This window comes from Xenopus tropicalis, chromosome 8, assembly GCF_000004195.4.
Source record: "Xenopus tropicalis strain Nigerian chromosome 8, UCB_Xtro_10.0, whole genome shotgun sequence".
Taxonomy (NCBI): Eukaryota; Metazoa; Chordata; class Amphibia; order Anura; family Pipidae; genus Xenopus; species Xenopus tropicalis.
The window spans coordinates 63,771,674-63,795,968 of NC_030684.2; the positions used below are offsets into that span (position 1 = coordinate 63,771,674).

Consider the following 24,295-nt stretch of genomic DNA (forward strand, 5'->3'; position numbering starts at 1 on the left):
GCCTGTTAACTCATGACTTGCCGCCCCCAAGACAAATGCCCAACCAAAACATCATGTCACAAGTCAGCCAATAATTATGATGAATGGCTAGCGCCTTCTCGCTGAATATGCGCACATAAATGGGGCATAGCGCCTCTCATGTTTATTGCCCCTTCTACCCTTGTGCTTGGGAGAAATGAATGCATTTCAGTGTTTATAGTTGTGAAATTCTGAATATGACAATGCCTCTTCTTCTTGTGTATAAGAATAATGCTGCCATTATATATTCTGCCACAATCATTTGATCACATTCATTCAGACTGGCAATCTAAGTACAGTGTATCGTTAACACATACACACACACATGGACAAACACACACACACAAACACACACACACTGAACTGATATTGTAAAGACTAAAAGGAAATCTTACTTCTGAACCCAGCTGGTCACAGTCCATTCAGAGCCAAGTATTTCCCAGTCAGAGATCACTTGCCAAATGGGACATATAGATGAAGAACACAGAGGCAGAGACACCATCATTTTATAAAACACACATTATGTGGGCATATACTCACTTTACATAATATTTTCAATATAACATTAAACCCACAAATATTCTCCCCATTGTGCCATTTTCACCCTGTACCAACAAATATTGCAAGTGACCCCTTTCTGCCCACATTAGCCAATGGTGCTTCAGTGATTGGATAAACTATTATTAAACCAGTAATATCCTGGCAAGTTCTGCTTCATACAGATGTAATTTAATGTCCCAGGTTTATATCCCTTGCAAAGTAAATGCTTTTAGTGGAGGGGGGGAAGCCAGCTCAGGCACAGAGCTCTGCTCAAGCTGTGGAAATCAGACACTTGTTTAATACCTCTCAGAATCTCTCCAGTTAAAAAATGACCTTTTCTTGCATAATATCCCAAGTAACCTCGCTGCCTAATTATATTTGCACTTATATGAGACTGCATCAGTCCTCTTATTGGTTTGAAATTCCATTAAATATATTGTGAGCGCTCCTAGGTTAAGCTTGATTTAAATTTGCATACATTTTCATCTGTTTAGCAGAAATAAAAGAAGTGCAGCAGCGAGCAGCAAGTCATTAAGGCGTTAGATTCTAGTAGAAGGCAGCTGGAAGAAAAGGAAGAATTTGCCCAGGAAAAGGCAATATGCCTACTTTAAGGTGAGTTGGGAAGGCAGCCTTGTTCTGACCCAGCTGTACAGTCATTTTTTTCTGTATAATAATAATTCTCATTCTTGGTGGTGGGGAAAATAGCTTCTTTTTATCTGCAGAGGATTTGCTTATTATTTTGCGTAGAATCTGTAAGTTCATATAAATTAAGGTTCTGTTATGGAAGCAGTGCTAAGGGGTGTGCAATCTAATATTTATCTAACCTGTAGCCCTATCGATTCAACTTACTATTGCCAGGAGAATAATTAGAATAATATTATAGACGACAAAAAATGATTCAAAATCTGTCATTCACATTGTTTTAGCAATCAATAATATGTTTTGTGATAGGTACATTTTACTATATGTATATGTGTGATATATATACAGTACTTCACTTGATAAAAAATCAAGCGAAATACTATATATAGTATTTCGCTTGATAAAAAATCGTATTTTCTACCCACAAAAGATGCCTTTTTCGTTTTAGCCTTTATAAAGACTGTGTTCAAATCGGTAATTACAAACTCTGGGAAGATGTACCCATATGCTCCCATGCCTCTTATATGAATGCAGCCTGGCTGTTCAGTTGCTGATGTCTCTGTATATAAGACTTTATAAAATCTGGGCCGAATTTGCCAATTCTGTTAGGAGGCAGAAGCCTTTGGTGGGACTCCCATGCTGTGACCCTGCCTCCCTATTGCTTATTGTGCTCTCTCAGCCTGGGAATGAATGATTCTCCCAGCAGCTCCAGGGAATCAGTTTTTACATCTTGCCATTCCTTATATTGGGTGGTGCCTGCAGCTCTGCCTATTGTATAGATCTGTGTGTAGGTATCTAGACTGGTGGTGACTGAGTTGGATTGGACTGTCTTTTTCTTATGAGCATGATGCTGATGCAGCCTCTAGAAAATTGCGTTAAATTTGCGCTTCGGTGTATCCAGATTTTCCTTTTGTACCTCATCTATTTGTTGTCCTGTTATGTTATGGAATGCGACTCTTTGAACTCTGCATCAGTGCAGTTAGATTCCAACTGGTACTAGTTCAATATAATATATATATTTATATAAGATAAGAGGACGAGGTTCCGTGAGCCTACTGCTTGTTGGGCTAATTTAGGGTTCTGCTTTTGTGAGGGTTACTTGTGGTGCAGTGCTATCTGTGTGCTACACATAGCAGCTCACTCTAAATCCTGTACATTCCAGTTAGAGGCTGTATGTGTAACTGAGTGAGCTGGAGGTTGGGGTACTGGGTGAGTTATTAAGGTTCTAATGCTATAGACTCCAGTGTTTGCCTGTTTTTATACACTAGGATGTAATGTGTGAGTCTATCAGGTCTCTAGAAGTTTGTTTCTGGAGTTTGATTACTGGTGCTTATTGCATTTAGGCAAGTGTTATTGTGCAGATGCTGTGAACGCTCTATATGAACCAGGAACTGAAAGATTCTCTTGGTCTGGTTCTGGGTTATTAGAATGATTGTCCTTATACTTTCTGAAACGAAATAACCCAGGCTGGAATGTGAAGTTTATATTCCAGTTTGTATCTTTAGATTGTAAGCTTTTGCGACCAGGGCCTTCGAAACCTGTTATTTCATTCTGTAACCTTTGTTTCTTTATTAAAAGATCCGTTTGTTATAATATTATTTTTAGTAAGTGATGTGTAATTTATTGTGATGATGAAGGTGTACTTTATTATGTAGTTTAGAACACTATTTGGTATTAAAGGAACTTCTAGTATATGTTAAGCTGTAGGTTCCGGGATGATTAGTTATGAGTTATTTGTAACAGTAGTTCCATGTCTATGACATATGTTTAATTACTTTTCCTTCCTGTATGTTCTAGCTTCTGTTGCAGTCTGTACTTCTGTAATATTTCTGCCTGTATGTTCTAGTTTCTGGTCTACTCTACATTTGTAAAATCTTTCTGTCTGTATGTTCTAGCTTGTATTCTAGGCTGTATTTGTACATATATATATCTGTCTTTATGTTCTAGTTTGTGTTCTAATCATTATTTTTACAATATTTTTGCCTGTATGTTGTGGCTTGTATTTTAGGATGTATCTGAATAATTCTGTCTGTAAGTTCTAGAATGTGTTTTATTCTTAATTTCTATAATAGTTCTGCTTGCATTTTGTAGCTTGTTTTTTAGTTTGTATGTATATATCTCTGCCTGTATGTTCTAGATTGTTTTCTAGTCTGTATTTGTACAGTGCATATTTCAGACTGTATATTCTAGTTTGAATTCTAGTCTGTATTTGTAAATATTTCTGCCTGTATGCTCTAGCTTGTATTTGTATATTTATGCCTGCACAATAAGTTCCAAGCTCCAGTGTGATATTATAATGTTATACTTGTGTGTTCCAGGCTGTGGTTTTATTATGAATTTAGGTTGCATAGGTTGTAGCAAAAACTTTGTATTTTTCATGCTGCTAAATATTCTTATTCTTTAGGATTAGAGAACATTGTCCAAATTTCAAACAGACAGGTTTGGTTGTGTAGCACTCAAGAACAAAAAGCTAAAAGGTTATGGTCTCAAAAATAGACTGTATAGAGTACCTTCCAGACGATTTCTGTGATGTTTTGGATCTGCTTTCTAGACTGATACTTGGTCTTGTGGGTGTAAATTAGGGCTTGTCATGTTAGTACATTTATATTATATATATATTTTCTAGGCTGCATATCTATTATGCCTGATAAACTATTTTAGAAGCAATAAATGGTGGCTTGTGGTCTTTGACTGTGTTCCAGGCTCTGAGGTGTGTTCTGTGTGTTCCATGTGGTACAGTGAATTAGATATTGCAAGCTGCGAGATGAGAATTTCTTTATTGTTTCTGTATTATTTGTTTCTGTATATTATTTTTTCCTGTATGTTATAGTTAAAGTTTGTTTCTGGTATAGTCTTTTGCTGGTATAGTCTAAAATGTGGGGTGCGTTAATATATTTTTCTGCTTGTTTGTTATAAACTTTGACTTGTGTAAATACTATTTTGTTTGTATGTTACGGGCTAGAAGGTGTGTTTGTATAATGTTTGTGCCTGTATGTTACAGACTGTTAGTTGGGGCTTATATCATGTTTTTGCCTCAATATTATAGAGTGTGAGTTGTGTATATAACGTATTTGTGTGTATGTTACAGGCTGTGAGTGTGAGGTGAGTTTGTTATAGTGCTACTGCTATTTCACCCTGTAAGGTTCCCATTTATTATGTTCCAGGCTGGGAGGGGTATTTGATATAATGATCCTGGCTGTTGGGTGTGATGATCTTCATGCGTTTAAGAATCAAGGTGTTAGTACACATGTATTTGGGCCGGCATCATGCCTGCACCTCTCTCCCCAATTTTGCCTGTAAGATTTGAGGCTGTGCTGCTCCCCCTATTCCTTTCTGCACTAATAAGCCGAGGAGAGGTTTCTGTAGCTGTGTGCTGTCAGTCTAACTTCCCAAGTGTAACAGATGCGCTTCTCAAGCGGTTCTTTCTGCTGCTTTCCTTTATTCAGCCACGCATATTTCTCCCCAGGATCTGGGTTTCCATAGAGAGAGGAATAAAGGGGGACCATGGTCACAAATCCCCTGCCCTGCACAGAATAAAAGAAGCCTTTTTCAATAGACGACCCCGTCTGGACACGGGAGAAAGAACTTGCAGTGAAGATACTGTTACAAAAAAGTGCAGATTTGCTTTTATTTCATTTTTTGCTAACGTTTCGCTAAAAGCGTCACAATAAGAATATTATAGAAGATCTCTCAGGGGTCATACAGTGTGTCTTGGTGGGGGGGGGTTACTGAGTCTTGCTGCGGCCTGGAGTAACACTGGATATCCCTCCCACCATAGGGCCCCGTTTCTAACACCAACCCCCCCCCACACACAAAGTACTGTGTAATGCAGTGACAATCACCCACTATGTAAACACAGGGAATTGTTAATGATACACTTTGCATAAGGTGTATGTGTGTTTAAAATAAAAGAAATATATATCTATCTATAAATCAATCATCTGTCATCATCATCATCATTCTATCTCTTTCTTTTTTTTTATTTTTCTCTGTCCATCTATACATTGGCATGTAGCATCTGTATAGCCATCTATATCCATCTGTATATCCGTTTATAGCACGTTTCCCCTCTCTACCCATCCATCCATTCATCCATCGCTCCTATATTGTGTATGTGTTGCGCCCTGGACCCGCTGACTGATTGCTGCAGTGCGATTGTGTGTGATTGTTTCATTCAGCAGGAATGTGCGAGCAGAGAGCTGTCGGTGCTGTCACTCAGTGCCAGACATGTATAGAGGGACTTTCACCTCCAGCACAAGTTCACTGGGATGCAGGACACAAGGGGTTGGCTTCGATGAGAACAAGAGTAGAGAGGGAGCACAATGGCAGTGCCATGAGAAGCCTGCAGGTCTGTTGCTGATACAATGAGCTGCTGGGGTCGCACTCACTGGGGTGGAACAACTGCTGGCAGAAGGGCTGGAGCTGGAAGCATTTGCTCTCCCTGGGCTGCCTGCCCCTGCCCCTACTCGCAAAGCGCTGCCCCATGATGCACTGGAAGTCGGTGCCTGAGCGGAATGCAGCAGGGTCACACTCTAACCAGGACTTTCATTAATTAGCAACCAACTAATGCCCAGTGCCCTACATAAACAAACTCAGTCCTCCTGTGTGTGTTGTTCTGCTATATATGTACACATAGCTACAGGCACAGATTTTGTGAACAAAATACAAAAAAGACAGAAAACAATATCGGACTCTTTCTTTTTATGTATAAAAGGTAAATATATATCCTAATTATTCCCTAAAGATTAAGAAACACTGTATATTCTCATGGGCTGAGGGCACTAGCATGCCTGTGTGAGCACTGGGTGCTGATACAGTGAGTTCAGAAAGCAGAAGGGGTTCCACTGAGATAAAGTGGGTGCTATAAATGCTTATGGGCAAGCGGACCTCGGTTCAAGTAAGACAAAGAAAGGAAAACAAAAGTAAAAGAAATAGTGGCAAGGAAAAATGAAATTCATGAGAACATCTCTCGCTGGTTGCACTGAGCAAAGGGCAGTATATTACTGGTTACAGGGTGACACATAGGTCCAGTCTGATTAGCCAGAAGCTTTAGGGGACCCTTCTCCTTCAAATCCTGCTTCTGACCCTACTACACCTTCTTATAACACCCCCACCCAGGTAACTGGCTGCCCCAGGTCTCCCCCTCCAGCTGGGCATTACTTGGGCGCAGGAATGGTGTTAGTGGTGTATAATTAGATTAGCTCTATGGACAATTTGCTAGAACGAGCTCTGTATTCATTTAAGTCCTTGCTCCCTATTCACTTTCATTTACACCGGTACAGACTTTAACCCTTCCCTTACTAGCCGGCTCTGCAGGACTCAGCTGGCAGCTGTAATATGGAGAGGCTTGTGGCCAAACCTGGCAAATGAAACCCTCATCACCCGGAGTATGTAGACTTTGCATGCTGTACATTTGTTGGAAGAGAAATTAAGGGGCGGAATGAGCAAAATATGAGTTTAGATTTTAATACATATAGGAGCAGATCTGTCAAAATGCAAGATGAGAGTTTACCACAGAAACATTTGTGCACTTTCTATTTATTCCTGTGTGATTTTTAGATGCGTATTTATTAAATGGTGAACTCTAACTCTCGCCCATTGACAAATATGCCTCTAAACTTTCCATTGAAATTTATAGAACGTGGGTGAGTTTTTGATAAATCTGCCCTAATAAGTTACCGTTCTATGGTAATGCCACTTTGTTAGATTTATAGGTATACTGCTTCTCAGTATAATGGTAACAACACAATCCCTGATCCTCTCTTCATATTGCCACTTCAATTGTGCAGCAAGTTCCTTACCCCTGTACAGATACAATCCCACAATGTACAGAGATGCCAATAATCTGCTCTTTCCAATAAACCCACAGTATACAGAGCTGCTACTCTGCTGCCCCATAATTCCTCAGATTTGCCATGTGCTCCCCCTATAAACCCACATTATACAGAGTCAAGTTCCAGTGCCACTCACCTGACCCCCTTCATTATCCCACAGTATTCAAAACTACTGATCTCCCCCATAACCCCACAGTATACAGAGTTACCGCTAATCTGCGCCCCCATAACCCCACAATATACAAAACTACTACTAATAATCTCCCCCATAACCCCACAGTATACAGAGTTACCGCTAATCTGCGCCCCCATAACCCCACAGTATACAGAGTTACAGCTAATCTGCACCCCATAACCCCACAGTATACAGAGTTACCGCTAATCTGCCCCCCATAACCCCACAATATACAAAACTACTACTACTAATCTCCCCCATAACCCCACAGTATACAGAATTACCGCTAATCTGCCCCCCATAACCCCACAGTAGACATAGGTACCCTACTCTGCCCCCAGTTACCCCTCAGCATACAGAGATTCCGTTTATCTGATGACCCCATAATCCCACAGACCTATCATTAATGTGCTTTGCTCATTAGTGTTGATACAGTTGTTATCATAAAATATTAATATCGTTATTATAGTTTAGACCACATTTCATGGCATACTGATGATTCAATATTTTTCTACTATTTTGGGTTTTCACAGATTTTTTTAATGTAATTTCAATCCGACAAATCTGTCTCCCCCTCAGTTCAACTGTATGAAGCGCTACCTGCTCTCACCTATAACCCCACAATATACATAGCTGCCACTAATTCCCTTGCACCTATAATCCCACAGTATTTCCACCATTTTATTTGCTTTGCCTCCCAGTCCCGAAAAATACTTATTTCTCTAAAAATACCTTATTATAAAGAGTTTTAAAGATTTAACACTCAATAGCAGCACAATAACATAGAACTAATCTACTTCTACTCATCTAATTCAAGCCCGGATTTCAATATATAAAAACAGTAAAACGCATGTCCAAAGTACAGTAAATCGGACCAACAAATCATTCTTATTCCATAATGTCTATTTATAAGGTTAGAATTAGTTGAGTCCAGACGAGGGTAGTAATGTACCTCACCAATTATCCATTTGCTACCTTTCATCCGACAGTTATGGCTGCAAATACTGATCACTTGTTGCTGCTTCAGTGGCGCAAACACCAGGTGCGCTTCCTTTGCTCATAACAAATAAATCCGTTACATACCTCCCTGCCTTACCTTGTAATTCGCTTCACGTCTTGAGCTTTTATGACAAATGTTTGTTATTATTAACAACAACACAAACAGTATATTCGTATACGTATACACATTTTGTTGGAATAAGCCTTAGTAAAATGTACTGTTGTTAATGTCACTTTCATATTTGCTTCTTATTTTTCTAACTTGCTATTCACATATTTGAGTAGACTTTGTTATTCCCTCTGGATAGATATTAATCTCGATAACTGGGGTTATTACTAATTTCCCTGGCATTCCTTAGCAATTGGGAACACGCCGTGTCTGTAAATGTATACAAATCCAGTGTGATGATGAGAAATTATAATCATGAATAATTATTATTTATAGTTTATAAATTTTAGAGTTGGATTATTGTGGTAATTATATAATTAACGTTATATAATCCAGTAAGCCTAGTGGTTTCTATAAAAAAAAGTTGATTTGCCTGTTAGTAGGAGTACCCAATATTCATCATTTTATATGACAATTTGACTGTGTAGGGTGGTGGAAGGCTATTAGAACCCAAGTAGCCAGTTGGCAGTGTTTAACCCCATTGATCTGTATTCAGTACAGTGCCCTGTTGCGCGACCTTTCTAAATTAGGTTAAAGGAGTGTGACGGGGCTTATTCATTTGCTGGCAGCCTTAATCGTCTCCGATCTTATACAGGACAATAATACATAGATTATTGAAAGGGCGCTAAAGCGCAAGGGCTCATTAGCAAGTTCAGTGCGCCAGGCACTTTTTTCCTGTATTTTATTGAATTATTTAAATGTATAATTATCTGTACCATTCCTTCCTATGGCAGATTATTAGTCAGCAGCGATTTAACCACACAGCATTCCACAACAAGCCCGTCCCTAGATTCTTATCAACGCTTCTGTAACCTGCCCTTAAATACAAGGAGTAACACTATATTCAGCTGTTACTGACACATTATTTCCTACACCTGCAGTATTTATTCTGAGACCACCTACTTTCCATTTGCATTCTATCTAGAAAGCAGCACCAAACATCAATACACGATTCTTTCGATGAATTTAAACGAGAATACTAACTGGAATAGTAGCTGCGATAAAGGCACCTCTATTTTAGCTACAGAATACATCGAAACAAAAAAATAATGAAAAAAGACTTTTTAAGTGCTCTCAATATTTTTATTTCTTGGGTGTATGTTTTGTGCATATTTTGTGCATATATTAATATATATATATATACAGTCAATACAAATACATATACACATTTAATGATAGAATGAAAAACAAGTAAAAAGACCGTTTTGGCAAGATTAATATGACAGGCATAAAAAAGCTAAAAAAACAACTATATAGCTTGGAAATTTGATTTTCAGGAGGTATCACATGCGCAGGAGATCCCCTATGTATTGGCGGACCCTGTGCTACAATATACACGCAGTATGATGATACAGTTTTGCCCAGCGATGTACATTTGTAGGCAGTGTGAATGTGAGCAATTAGCCAGTGATTAGAGTGTGATTGAGATGCTGCCAGTGGTGATTATATAGGCAGGGGCAGTGTGCTTGGCAGCGGGTGATGCTGATCAGTACAGAGAAAAGAAGCTGCGTTTGTTTCAGATGCAGCTGTCGGTGCCCAGTACTATACCCATGCCACCCCCAGTGCTTTGCCCATGCAACCCCCCAGTGCTATGCCCATGCCACCCCAGTGCTATGCCCATGCAACCCCCCAGTGCTATGCCCATGCCACCCCAGTGCTATGCCCATGACACCCCAAAGTGCTATGCCCATGCCACCCCCAGTGCTATGCCCCTGCCACCCTCCAGTGCTATGCCAATGCGATTCCCCAGTGCTAAGCCCATGCCACCCCCCAGTGCTATGCCCATGCAACCCCCCAGTACTATGCCCATGCCACCACCCAGTGCTATGCCCATGCCACCTCCAGTGCTATGCCCATGCCACCCCCAGTGCTATGCCCATGCGATTCCCCAGTGCTAAGCCCATGCCACCCCCCAGTGCTATGCCCATGCAACCCCTGAGTTCTTTGCCCATGCCACCCCCAGTGCTATGCCCATGCAACCCCTGAGTGCTATGCCTATGCCACTCCCCAGTGCTATGCTCATGCCACCCCCAGTGCTATGCCCATGCCACTCCCCAGTGCTATGCTCATGCCACCCCCAGTGCTATGCCCATGCCATTCCCCAGTGCTATGCTCATGCCACCCCCAGTGCTATGCCCATGCCACTCCCCAGTGCAGTGCCCATGCCATTCCCCAGTGCTATGCTCATGCCACCCCCAGTGCTATGCCCATGCCACTCCCCAGTGCTGTGCCCATGCAACCCCCCAGTGCTATGACCATGCAACCCCCCAGTGCTATGCCCATGCCACCCCCCAGTGCTATGCCTATGCCACCCTCCTAGTGTCTCCTCATAGTCTAGGCACTCTCTGAATATATATAGTGAGAAACCAGGGAAGGTAGGTATTTCTATATAGGGTGCCATTACAGGGTGCTATTACAGAAATCAAATGTTTTTTGGGGTTGTGCACTAAGGAGCTTATTAATTGTAGCCAAAAGGATAGGGCAACAACTGTAACACTTTAAAAAGTACTGGGACAGATAAAAGCATACAAACAGCAACAAAAAAAACAGATGTTTATCTGATTTTTATATGAGCACTAATATGAGTGCTTATGCCAGCCCACTTTCTATAAGTAGCAGTATTTTCCTTCTCCCACTCTCTAGTGAATGGCAAGGAGCAGCTGCCCCAGTTACTTGCTCCCCATACCCAGGACTGTGTAGGGTGATTGATCAGATAAGTGTGGGGAATTCTGCAATATGCAAGTGGCGAGGGCTGCTGATGTTATTTATTTGCCAACAGTGCAGCCCTGCCAATTAATGGACACGGAAGCCTCACATATTTAGAACTTCTAACCACTTTAATTAATGGACAAAAGGACATTTACTCAGGGCCCACCAAGAAGGGGCCCCACCATCAGCCATTTTGACTGCAATAACTTTAGACTGAATCATTTCCCAGAGGTGGCAGACTGAAAGAGTCATACAAGATGTTTCTTTAAAACTGCATACATTCCCTTTAATAGCATCACTGTCCATCCCAGCACATGTACCACATGGCCCTGCCTTAGAACATGCACTAATCCATCTGGTACCTCTTATCCTCATCTCTTTTGAGCACTCAGCACCTACAGGTTAGGCAGAGGTAAACATTATTGTTCTGAGAAAGTATGCTCACAAGGACCTACATACACTAATGGCTCAAACATTCTCTACTATTTTTAATCTGCATTTTTTTAATGATTTATAAAAATGCAGAAAAATGAACTAAATCACCAAGGGCCAATATTTCCACTGTTTATCAACTCCAGCTCCAAGCCTGCACGTAGAGAGAAAGATTGGGATTGTTAAAGGGATTTCTATTTGTATAATCTGGCGTTACTTTTTGGTGTTAATATCTCGCAAACATCTCATTTCATAAGCTTAAGGAACAGAGTTATAATATCACTTTTGATCCAACACCCCATGATATTACCACCAAAATGCTAAGTGAATTGGGAGATATTATTCTAAAGACAAAAAGTGAATCTGTGCCATGGATTGGTTCTGTGTGACTGGACAGATTCCTGTACAATATATAGAAACCCCAGAATCTTGTGTACAACCCTAAAAAAAAATGTTGTATTTAAACTCCATTAAGGTTTTGCTCTTCAGTTTACTACAGACTAACCCCCATATGAAATAGAAGGTGCTATGTTTGCTCTGGAGCAGTAACCCATAGCAGCAAATAAATGTTTACTTTTAAACAGGTGACCAGTAAATTCTGCTTACTGATTGCTTGCTATGGGTTACTGCTCCTGGGCAAACTTAGTGCATTTTATTACATAACAACCTTAGAGTGGTGGCAAAATGTTCTTAAACCAGACTTGATTGTAAAGGGTATTTGAATGTTCTATGCAGATTAGCATTACTAATGCGTATGTAATAATAACAGTGTTGCAACAATACATGTTATGGGGGTTACAGGAGGCATAACAACTGGATGCTTGCTTTAATTTGGTATTGATAATTGCTTGCCTGTTTCTTTAAACTTATGACAAATTCCCTGTGCTATAGGGTGGGGTACAATGACTGGCAAGCACCCCTGTACCCTAAGTGAATGCCAGGATAGGGACTAACCTATGTAAAGTTACTGGGGATGCACTGGGATACTGGGCAGAGTGGAAAAACAAATCTCTCCTTGTTAGCTGAGGCTGATTTCCTGGCTAAATACTTGACTTGACCCATAGCAGCAATTATTAAATTGTGCAACCGCCATATCTCTTCATCTTACCCTCACAGCTGGCTTAATCATTCGTGCTGTTTTCCTATTAACTGGCAAATTCATTGTTCTTTAACTCGAAGCTTTACAATACAAACATATTTATACATCACAGCGTAACTGCTTAGAAAATCCAGCAACAGTGAACCAGAATGTTGAATTTTTCCTGTGATTAAAAATAGGTTGTAAATTTCTTCCATATATTCCATCCATCAAATCACACTAAAGATATTTTTTCTAGGTTTGGTTGTTATTTTAGTGTTATGAGCTATATATTTATCATTTTTTTTTTATTAATCTGATCTATCTATCTATCTATCTATCTATCTATCATCATCATCTATCATCTATCTATCTACATCTATCTATCTATCTATCTATCTATCTATCTATCTATCTATCTATCTATCATCTATCTATCTATCTATCTATCTATCTATCTATCTATTTATCTATCATCTATCTATCTATCTATCTATCTATCATCTATCTATCTATCTATCTATCTATCTATCTATCCATCCATATTCCATTTGCAGGGAGGTGCTAGACACTGTGTCACAAGACTTGTGTTTGTGAGTGTGCGCGTGAATGTGTGTGTATATATATACAGTATATTCTTATATATATATATATAGACACCACACACACATATATCCTCTGATCCCATTTCCTTCCCATGCATTTGATCATTTCTTCTAGTCCCCTGGCTGAACAAATCTCTTTTTATGCAAGGGATAAAAAGAGAGGAACATCAAAGTGTGTTCAGGTAATTAAGAGCTGAGGGGAATATAATCTAAACCATAGGCCTCGCTTTGCACCCAGGTCTGCTTTCAGAGGCAGCCGGCAAGGGAGGGTCTATTCCCTGCTGCATCCAAATCTGCTTCCTCTGAACAGCTCTGCCAGGCCTCCAGTTATCACATCTGCATTTCAAACAGCATGTCTCTGGCATTAATTATTAATTAGCCTACAGTCACCCCAGAGGATTTAAGTTCCAGCCTGCACATACTTATTCATTGACCTCTATCTTAGTTTTTGTTGGAAACCCCCCTCTAGAATGCCTAATAATTTCCTTTCTCTCTGAAAGCTCTGAAGACTTTCACAGAGGAGAAGCAGCACAATTGCAGAGGGACTCACTGCTGGGGACATGCAAGATAACCTGTATGGCAGCACATTTCTGGGTAATACCTATGTAAATTAAGTTTTCCTTTTAGGGAGCTGACGTACGATACAGAGTCTCTATTTTAGTCACTGCAGTTCAATTGTAAACTGAGCCCCAAGGCTTTTGAGCAAAGACTTGATTGGAGGCGTTGTCATTTATTGTGCTCTTGGACCATGGTAACTTTACACTGTTAAAGAAACAGTTCAGTATAAAAATGAAACTGGGTAAAATAGATAGACTGTGAAAATAAAACATGTTTTCAGTATAGTTGGGCAAAAATGTCATCTATACACGCTGGAGTGAGCAGATGTCTAACATAATAGCCATAACACTACTTCCTCCTTTACAACTCTCTAAGCTGTTAGCAGTCAGTAACCAATCAGTGACCTGAGGGGGGGGGGGCCATATGGAACATAACTGTTCAGTAAGTTTGCTTTTGAATATGACCTGCGTGCTGACAAACAAACTGAACAGTTATGTCCCATGTGCTGCCCCCCCACTAACTAAGGGACCTGAAAGGAGAAAGTTGGGTTCTGACTATTATGTTAGACATCTGCCCACTCCAGCCTTTATAGATTACATTTTTGCCTAACTAACTTAATTCCAAAAATATTTTTATACAGTTTCATTTTTCTCTGAACTGTTCCTTTAAGGCCATACAACAGAGCTGCCCTGCAGGTTCATTGATCCCTGCTTGCACTGTCATTTACTGACCTGTCACAGCCATTACCTGCACCTGCAAGGAGAACAGCAGTAGAATGAATGGGAGGCAAACACAAAATATTGGGTTGGGGGACTAAAATCATAGGGGCAGATTTACTAAGACACGAACGCTCGGAGCGTTCATTTGAATGCTCCAAGCATATTTTGCGGGGGAATTTTGCGTCGCTTGCATGACTTTTCGACGCCAGTGTGACTTTTTCATACGCTTGCGTGACTTTTCCGAACACTTGCGTGAAAAAATTAGAAAGATTTTCCACCTGTTTACAATCGTTCGGTACGAAAATTTCTTGACTTTCGGATCGCCAATACGATATTATCGGGACTAATACGATTTTTCCGTAAGCATTTTGCGTGATATTTGCGATCTTCAGAAATGATCGTATCTAATCCGAATTTATCCCATTCGGGATTCGAACTCGTGATTTCATGAATCTGCCCCATAGTGTTGTGATCCAGTTGTTAATCAGCAGCATCATGATGGGAATTTTCATCTCTGGCTGAACTTTAAGTCCCAAGTAAACTTTTAGTATGATGTAGAGAGTGATATTCTGAGACAATTTACAACTGCTCTTCATTTTTTATTTGTTGTTTTTTATTTTTAGTTTCAGCATTTATTTGAGCTATTATAGAGAAGTGGTTTGGATGAGAGACTGGTATATGAATAGGAGAGGGACCTGAGTAGAAAATAAAGTTACAAAAAGTAAATCGGGTCAGTGACCCTCATTTAAAAACAGAAAAGATATGGAAGAAGAAAGAACATAATTGAAAAACTATAACAAAGAAATCATGAAGACCAGTTGAAAAGTTGCTTAGAATTGGCCATTCTATAACATACTAAAAATTAACTTAAAGCCACCCCTTTAAAAATAATTTAAACATTAAACGTATTTTGCCGCCAGAAGGGATTAATTATACCCTAGTGTGGGATCAAGTACAGGTACAAGGTATTCTTTTATTATTACAGCTAAAACAGGAAGTAATATTTTAAAATTTTGAATTGAAATGGAGCCTATGGGAGATTGCCTTCCTGTAATTCGGATAATGGTTTCTGGATAACGGATCCTGTACCTGTATACAAAAGGTTGGATTCTATTTGATGAAAGAAACTTGTATTGTGGTTTATCTCATGAAAACTCTTTAAGTTAATGGGAAAATCTAGAAACAAAGTAGGAAATAAATCAATAAATAATTTTTATATGCTGAAATCCAGATGAAAAACAGTTCTTCTCTTTCATCATCATTTGAAATCCTGGTAGTGGAGGAGGGACTAAAACATTGATATTACAAATTGTAATAACTTCTCTAAAGCTTACAGACAACATGCAGGAACTACATAACCTACAATGCATGGCACTGTGATGTTCCTTTCCTTATTGATATCACGTGTGCAGGGAATTTGAAGGATGCAACTGAAGGACAGTCAACTACTGTTACAGTCTCAAAGTAGTCAGCCAGATCAGCAGGAGAACAGGGGGCCAGGCTTAGGTAACTGTTCCAAACATTACATTAAAAATCATGAAAAGGTTGCACATTTTTTGACTGATGTATATTGCAAAGTTGCTTGATTTATGTTCCCCTTTAATAAGTAAACTGGACTGAATACTCTGCTTTAATTGTTGTATTTTAGCGGTTTATGTACCGTTGAGCATTGCCATCTGTTTTGCTGAAAGTCTATGAATTGTGCAGGGGGCCTGATATAGGCCCTCATTTTTTGACTGATACCTTCAATATAACTAGAGTAGTTCTATGTTGCAAGCTTGCCACACAAAGGGGATGCTTCTGTGATGTGACACTTGAGGGCAGATTTAATAAAACTCCATAATTCCTCTCTTTTTTTTTTTCATTTTCAAATTTGACTAAATTTAACTAAATTTGACTACATTTTTACTAAAAAAGGTTGCAAGAAAAAGTCATTCTGAGAAAAGTTATAAAAAAATTTGGCTATTTCGAAATGTCCCTGCGAAAATCCCAACTTTATCGAATAGTCGTGATTTTGGGACAAAACCCAGCGAAATCTCTAAAGTTTTCAAACAAAGGAAAGAACTTCAAGGAAAGGGAAGGGGCCTTTGCCATTGACTTCTACATGAATTTCATCTGGCGAATTTGTTGAATTCATATTTTTAGCCATTTAGATGCATAGAAAATATCGGACAAGGGCTGGGAATGGTTAGAGTTCACAGAAACACTGAAAACTGAAAAAAAAATTCATCCATAATTTGTTGCAGGCTACCTAAAGCTTGGGACCTGGATTTTTCCAGATAAGGAGCTTCTCTGTCATTCGGATCACCATGCCTAAAGTCTACTAAAATCATCTACACATTAAATAAACCCAATAGGATTGTTTTGCTTCCAATAAGGATTAATTATATCTTAGTTGGGATCAAGTACATTTATATATGTAGGCAGGTTATATATAGGCATTATGGTTAAATGTGATGGATGTACGTGTTTAACTTACTATGTTACTATATATATGTGTATGTGCAATACAATTTGCAAAATTACCTCCTTGTGAATTTTTGAACATGTCATTTATGTTCATCCTATATGAAAAAATATTTTTGGCAGTTATTTTATTTTCCTCTTTACATTTGTATAATTTGACAATTCTTGATATCTCAAATGAATGTGTCCTTTTTCACTAGCGAACAGGGTTAATGTATTTCTGCATGATCTCCAAGACTAGCTGTGCTTTTAATAGCCTAACAATAGCAGGTCAGGGGCAGCTTTTTGTTATGAATAACAGGAAGAAAAGAATACAATGGTGGAGGCTGGCACTTGGCTGGTTTTGTTATGACAAGAGCTTTTATATGAGGACAGCATGCTGGGTTAATGTGCAGAGGCTGGCTGGGTATCATATGTTATTTGTTTGATTGATTGTTGGAATGTTTTTGCTATTACAGTTCAGACTCTATAGCATCCAGCCTGTATTTATTACTTAGCTTGGAGCATATGTTGAATACCTGCCCCCTTGTGTTAATTGTTAGTGTGTTTTTGACACCTATAAATTAATGGGCATGTTGTTATTTTACATATTCTTCGCACTTTTGATTTCAGTCCTCTTTCTGATATCCAGAGTGTCAGGAGGATGGACTTCCTCTGAGGCTCCATGTATTGCCTGTCACAGGCAGGAAAATTCTCCAGCTTATGCAGGGTCAGACTGGGGGGTGCAGGGCCTACTGGGGCTGCCCAAAGGACCCGTCATGGCCTCCACATCCCCTGCCACCCACCCAACCCTCTCCTATGAGTGCAAATACTTTATTCTTACCTTAGGTGCATCGGGAGAGGCAGATTAGTGGGCCTGATGCCCCACTGGCCCAGTCCAACCCTGTGCTTTTGTGAAGTGAACAATGCACAGATGAAAACCCACCAACTACAGCCCAACTGTAGGGCTGTAGTTTCCACCAACTACAGCCCAACAGTATAAATTAAATATCTGTGTAGCAGTTCAAATAGTGTTTTGTGCAGGTATGGGGCCTGTTATCCAGAATGCTCAATACCTGGGGCCTTGCAGATAAGGTGGTCTTTCTGTAATTTGGATCTCCATACTTTAAGTCTACTGAAAAATCATGTAAACCTGAAATAAACACAATAGGATTGTTTTGCCTCCAATAAGGATGAATTATATCTTAGTTGGGATCAAGTACAAGGTATTTTATTATTACAGAGGAAAAGGAAATCATTTTAAAAATGTAATTATTTGATTATTTGATTATAAAATGGTCAGTGGCATATGACCTTCCCTTTATTGGGAGCTTTCTGGATAATGTTTTTTTGGAAAATGGATCCTATACCTGTATAAGCAAATAATGTTGTGCTGCTAAAGGTAAAGAAGAAGTGCTATTCTTACTCAGCCTCTACATTTTCCTAGTTTTTTTTTTTTTTACATACTATAATCTATTCTTCTTTATATTTAGTCAATTTGTTCCCATAGAGAAATAGGAAATGACCATGAATTAGGCCAAATGGCTAGCAGCAGGAGGGCCCACTGACACCTGGGCCCACCGGGAGTTTTCCTGGTATCCTGGTGGGCCAGTCCAACACTGTTCTTACTATTGATAAGCTTCTTCCATTCAATAATCAGTTACATGTGTATGTGAGAACACAGGACTCTATACTCTTCCATAACATTTAGTATGGTTTTAGAGATTCATAAAATTCAGACATTCAGTAGCAGTTGTGAAAAATTTTATATTCTTATTAAACATTCAACTCATTTAAAATATATGTATTTTACTATTTGCATCTCTGTCTCTTTGTACTATCCCTAGATCTGTCTGTCTGTCTGTCTTCTTTAGCACTGCCATCATCATTATCTCTCTGTGTGTCTGAGTATGTGCTTGTCAATGTGGAAGTTTTTGCTGGTTTTGGTAGCTTACATTTATTTCATTATAAGGCTAATGCTAAAGCTTGGCAAGAATCAGCTCCTCCTCTGGCATCAGCCACCTTTCCTGCACCCAGAAAAAAAAGCAAGAGTTCATATTTCAAGCCGGCATCTGCCACATGTGTATGCACCCAGGCGGACACAATGATTTTGGGTGCGGGAAAAGTAGGAGGTTGAGGCTAAAATGCATTCTGCAAGTTGACAACCTCCAGCTGTAGAAAATATATCAGCTGCACTTGAGCTTTATCCTAGCCTGAAATGTGGCTGTTCCAATGAAATGTGCATCCCACAGCATGAAAACACTATGCAACATCATTAAACAATGATTATTACATAAATACAATGTATAGATACAAGTTTTAACTAACTGTATAGTAAGGTTATATTGCTTCAGTAGTTTGAAAGGTTTCCAGCTCTTTATGTAAAGCACAGGGGAATGGAGAAAACAGTTAAGTAAATATCATCATATGGCTGCCATAATGCATTTAATACCACTATAGATAATGTCAAACCAGCTAATCCACTTCTCTTTATTATTGTAGGTGTCCAGTGGGAAATATCAGGATGAGGAGAGTGGCTGCAGCAAGCAGTGCCAGACTAGAAAATGTGCCACTTCACACTTTCAATAGGACTTCCAGTAATTCCGTTTCCATAGAATTGTGACTGTCCATGTTCTAAACTATGATGCACAGATTAGATAATGCTAAAGCAATAAAATGCATACTGATTTATTTCCTTAAGTAAATGTTGCAGCAATTTATGTATCTAATCCATCACACTAAATCAGACACAGAATATGAAGAATTGTTAGAATTCCTGTTTTATTTTGATACAAAAGAAATTCTCACCAAATGTAGTGCAAATTTTGGGTATGTAGTCACCAATGAAATGGCAAGGAGGGGAAACTTCACAGCACATATTTACAATTTAAGACACTTGATGAAACCTTGATTTAAATATTTTTTTCCTAGGTTTAAGAATTTAAAGCAATGTGATAGATGTTCCAGATTCTAAAAGCTTTTGTGTAATTGGTGTCCATATTGTAGCTTGGTTGCTTACAGAAAAGAGGGGTAGAGTTTTTGATGGCATGATCAAATAAAAGCACGTCCCTTAATGTCCATTCAAGGATCACTTCTGTCTGCGGGTGCCTTGTGGTGCAGAGCACAGTGTCAGTGGGGCAGGGCAATCCTGTCCATACAGGGAGTTTCTTATCTTGCAAGTCTAAATGATGCACAAATGATCTAGGCCTTCAAAGTTGTGCACGAGAACCAAACGAACGATTGGATTACAAAGAAGGTATTTAGGGCATTGGGACAAGGACTGTATTAACTGTAAAGCTGGCCATACATAATAAGATCCAGTTATTTTGTAAGGTTGCCAAATGAGCGGATCTTTCACCAACATACCCACCTTGTTGTGGGCAGTATTGAGCTGATCCCTCGGGCCAATGATTGGGTCATAATTGATGCTATACAGCCCCTCAGATCAAGGACCGCTTTAGCATGCAGATGTGGTCCATCCAATGGGAGAATCAAACCCATTGGCTGATCGGAGGGCCCCATTTATGGCCAGATAAACTGCTGACTGGGCCTAAATGGGCCAAATCTGCATGTGTATGGCCACTTTTAAATCTGTTGTGGTATTATCAAACATCACATATAGGAATAAAATAGTAAAGGAGTACAAATACACAGCATACTGGGAACTACTTTGATAAAGCTTGTTTTTATAAATGCATATTCATTTATCATTTGTCTACCACAATATGTTGTTCACACTGTGTGTCTGTGTTGTGTATAGATAGATAGATAATAGATGATAGATAGATGCATCAGTATGGTTGTCTTCTTTAGCTACAGAATATTCTTATAGTCCTCATAACTGATAGCCCCTCAATAATATCAGTATCGTTCTTTGGAAGCTGACATCTTTTAGATGGATATTGGCTGTTATTGTAGCTGTCAGGAAAACTGTTATCAAGTACTAAAGCTGTTGTGGTCCCAGCAGGCCATCTGTTAACACTTGTGTTTTTATAAACTTGACCCAATATTTAGTTTTGTCTTTCTTCAGGTTTGTTCATAAGTTACCAAACTGATGGTCTGAAGAAAAAAATAGGACAACCTAGTTCATGCGTATTACCAGTTAGAAAATAGATTTTAAGGTATAAATACACTGTTATTAATTATCCCTCGCTTATGCATATATATCAGTGTAATTTTTCATTTTTGGTTCGTGATAAAATGCTATTAGCTTTACAGATGGAGTAAGAATTGTTTCAGACTTAAGAAGGTTTTAGTGCTTTTATTTTATAGATGTATTGCTGGAGTATATGGTAAATGTTTGCAATGGGCCTTTAAATGCACCTGTGCATTGGGCTACAGAACACAATTAAAACATGGTCTAGTCAATAGATAATATTATCAATTAGAAACACAGACAATGGCAAATCATTTCGTCCATCTCTTCAGACCAAGTTCAGCACCCAAAGGGAGAAATGCAAAATAAGTAACATTTTCTTGGCATTAACTATATGCCAGAACACCATGCAATGTTGCTTTGTAAAAAGTGTATCCATTTAAAGAAGGAAACAGGAAGGAATGGAGGGAGCCTTGGGTTCCGTTCCAGCAATGGTTCTATCTGCTAGGACTTTCTAAGTTTTCATTATGTTGATTTCCTAAGTTTGCTATAGATTTACCCCAAAGCCTATATAGACACATACACCACTTAGTCTAGCATGTGGGCCTGAGTTGGAAACTTAGACTGGGGCAGAGAAAAGGTGATCCATTCAATTTCCAAAATACAAAGTGAAAGTGCTTTCCCTGTAGGTAGAAAAAATGCAGCCTATGCAACATCATCCTCGCATTCAGAAACTGCAAACCTACAGAACCTACAGAACCTGGATGTGTTTCACTGACACTTAACCATAAAGATGGGAGTTACTACAAGTATCATTCCACAAGTTCAAACAAACTAAAGGACATGCAAATGACATAAAGATGTAAGGAGAATTCTGGATATTCAAGTGCCTGACAAAGTTCTCTAAAGATTTGAATGAATTTTTACATCTAACATTTTACAGGTATGAAATTTATTTACAGTTATTGAAAAATTGCAAATAGCACTGTTGCATACGATAGAACAGTCCACACATACTAAAACATGGCCAACACAATATTAAGGCAGATATTGTATTCAGTAGGAACAGACACAGCGTTTTCAGGTTGTTAGATAAGTCACAAAGGTTTCAAACAAATTAGGCAACTGCATGGTTGACCATAAGTTTAAAGGGAAAGTATAATCTTTTTACAAGCAGACTTTAGGATAATCCTGTTTCTTTGAAATGGAGCAGCCATAATTGCCATGATAAAGCACTCTAATCCCAAACAACACTGCCCTCCATTGGTCAGTTGTCATGAATATGGGGTAATTCTTGCTCTGTATCACTGGATGTCTCATTTGGTATGGCTGAGAATAACAACATCTTTGCTAGAAGCAGCCAGGGCTTTCAAGGTGGTAGTGTAGACATTTTGATACATTGCACATAATTATGCTAAAAATATTTTTAAACTACATATATTTTACATTTTCAAAACGTATTTGAATGACTAAAATAGTTAAAGATTATCAAAGTGCTCAGTTTAAATATTAGGAATTGCCCTGACCTAATTTGATTTTGAAATTATCATTTTCATCACTCTTAAATGTAGCCACACTCATAATTTGGTTGTTTGCCAATGCATGTGCAATGAGACTACATCACTTATCAATGCAGCCATAAGTAGCTGGGACTTTCAAATCCAGACCAAAGGGCAGAATAAATAATAAAGTATATATGTTCTCTGCAGAAGAGACTAACATATGCTGACATTTAAATTACTGTTGGGACAAATGTGGCCATATCTGGCAAATCTGGCAACCAATTGCAATTAATTAGCAGGCAGCATTTCAGTGTTTAAAATCAAATATTATATTAGTTGCTATGGGTTACTAGACTAACCCATAACTAAACTTTCCAGCTCTTTTTACATTATTCCAGTGCTTCCTATTTCATAAATGCAAAAGTAATATATTATATACTGAAGGGTAACTTGCCTATTAAGAGAAGGGATATTTGTAGCTCTAAAAATAATAATTACTAGTAAGATATGACAGTCTTGTAAATGGACAGAGAGACTCACTGCCCACCTTCCTATTGAAGTCTTTACTTTTAATAGTGAAAAATGAATGGTCTTAAACTGCAACCAAAATCCCTTGTTGTCTTACTGAGGGCTCCTACAGAAGGCTGTAATTCACAAGACATGCCAATCACTGGTTTTGTTTCCTGTTTCATCATTAGGTAGATTCACAAAGGCTGGTTATAATATATATGGGTAGGGAAATTGGTACTTGTAGGGTTGTTGTTCCTTTAAAAGAAACCTGAAAAATGTTATATATTTGCCTATATCTTCAGACAAAAGCTGGAAGCAGTCAAATAACATGTGCTTTTGAATTTCCATTCCTGTAACAGTTTTCCAAACGTTAAGGACAGAGCATGCAGCACATACAAGGTAAGAGAACAGAAGGAGAGAGATATATAACAGTATTCCTCTGTTTTGATATACACATTCATCAAAAAATGGATCCTGTTCATCTTGCCTGCCACTGCACTAAATGCAATTTTAACCAGGATATGGTGTCCAGCCGACTCCAAGTTCATTTCTATTGAAGAAACAGATACTGTTTTACCACAGTTTACCTGCAGGAATCCTAAATCTCACAATAAAGGAAAGCAAATAAACATTATTGTGTGCCTCTCCTGTAGTTTTAATCTGTTGCTGTGTTATATTTGTTTTATAATTAAAGAGTGAGCAATCCCAGCATTAAATGTATTTTCTGCTGCTGGATCTTGAAGGCAGCAATCATTCACAGAAAGGGCAATGCTTGTGTTTGGCTGGGCTTATTTCCTGGGAACCACAGATAATGGCTTTGTTGAATGCACAAATAACTCGACCATTGTTCAGCATGTCTGTCACACCCCACAATCCGGCATAATCCTAAACATGCCCCCTCTCTGTAACCCCATATATACTAGATGCATGAAAAAGCCTATGGAAATTTTGATACTAATGAAACACAGACTGACTAATGTACACATATTTATGACAATGGGCATGTCGGTCCCACTGAAAGCTAAATCTGCTTGTGAGATTAAAAGTAAGTGAAATTTTCAGTGATGGAAACATGCAACCAGGCTCCCCTAGGGGTGGCTGTCTCCACTTTTCATTCTTCTGCTGGCCCTCCATGTGTGTAGACATAAAAGGGAACTAAACACTGAGTGGAATATCTAAAGCTGCCCAGACATATACTGTACTAATAAAAATGTCATTTAGTAAGTTTCTCAGTGTGTATATGCAGGGGCAACAATCCCGGATG

At 38.9% G+C, this 24,295-nt stretch overlaps 1 long non-coding RNA gene across 1 annotated transcript; it reads left to right on the forward strand.

Moving 5' to 3' along the window:
- Positions 1-452: 452 nt before the first annotated feature.
- On the forward strand, positions 453-23,665 carry LOC101733301. Its single transcript, XR_208918.4, has 4 exons — positions 453-1,170; positions 13,702-13,795; positions 19,426-21,962; positions 23,391-23,665. It is a non-coding gene; the product is annotated as an uncharacterized LOC101733301 (long non-coding RNA).
- Positions 23,666-24,295: the final 630 nt, after the last annotated feature.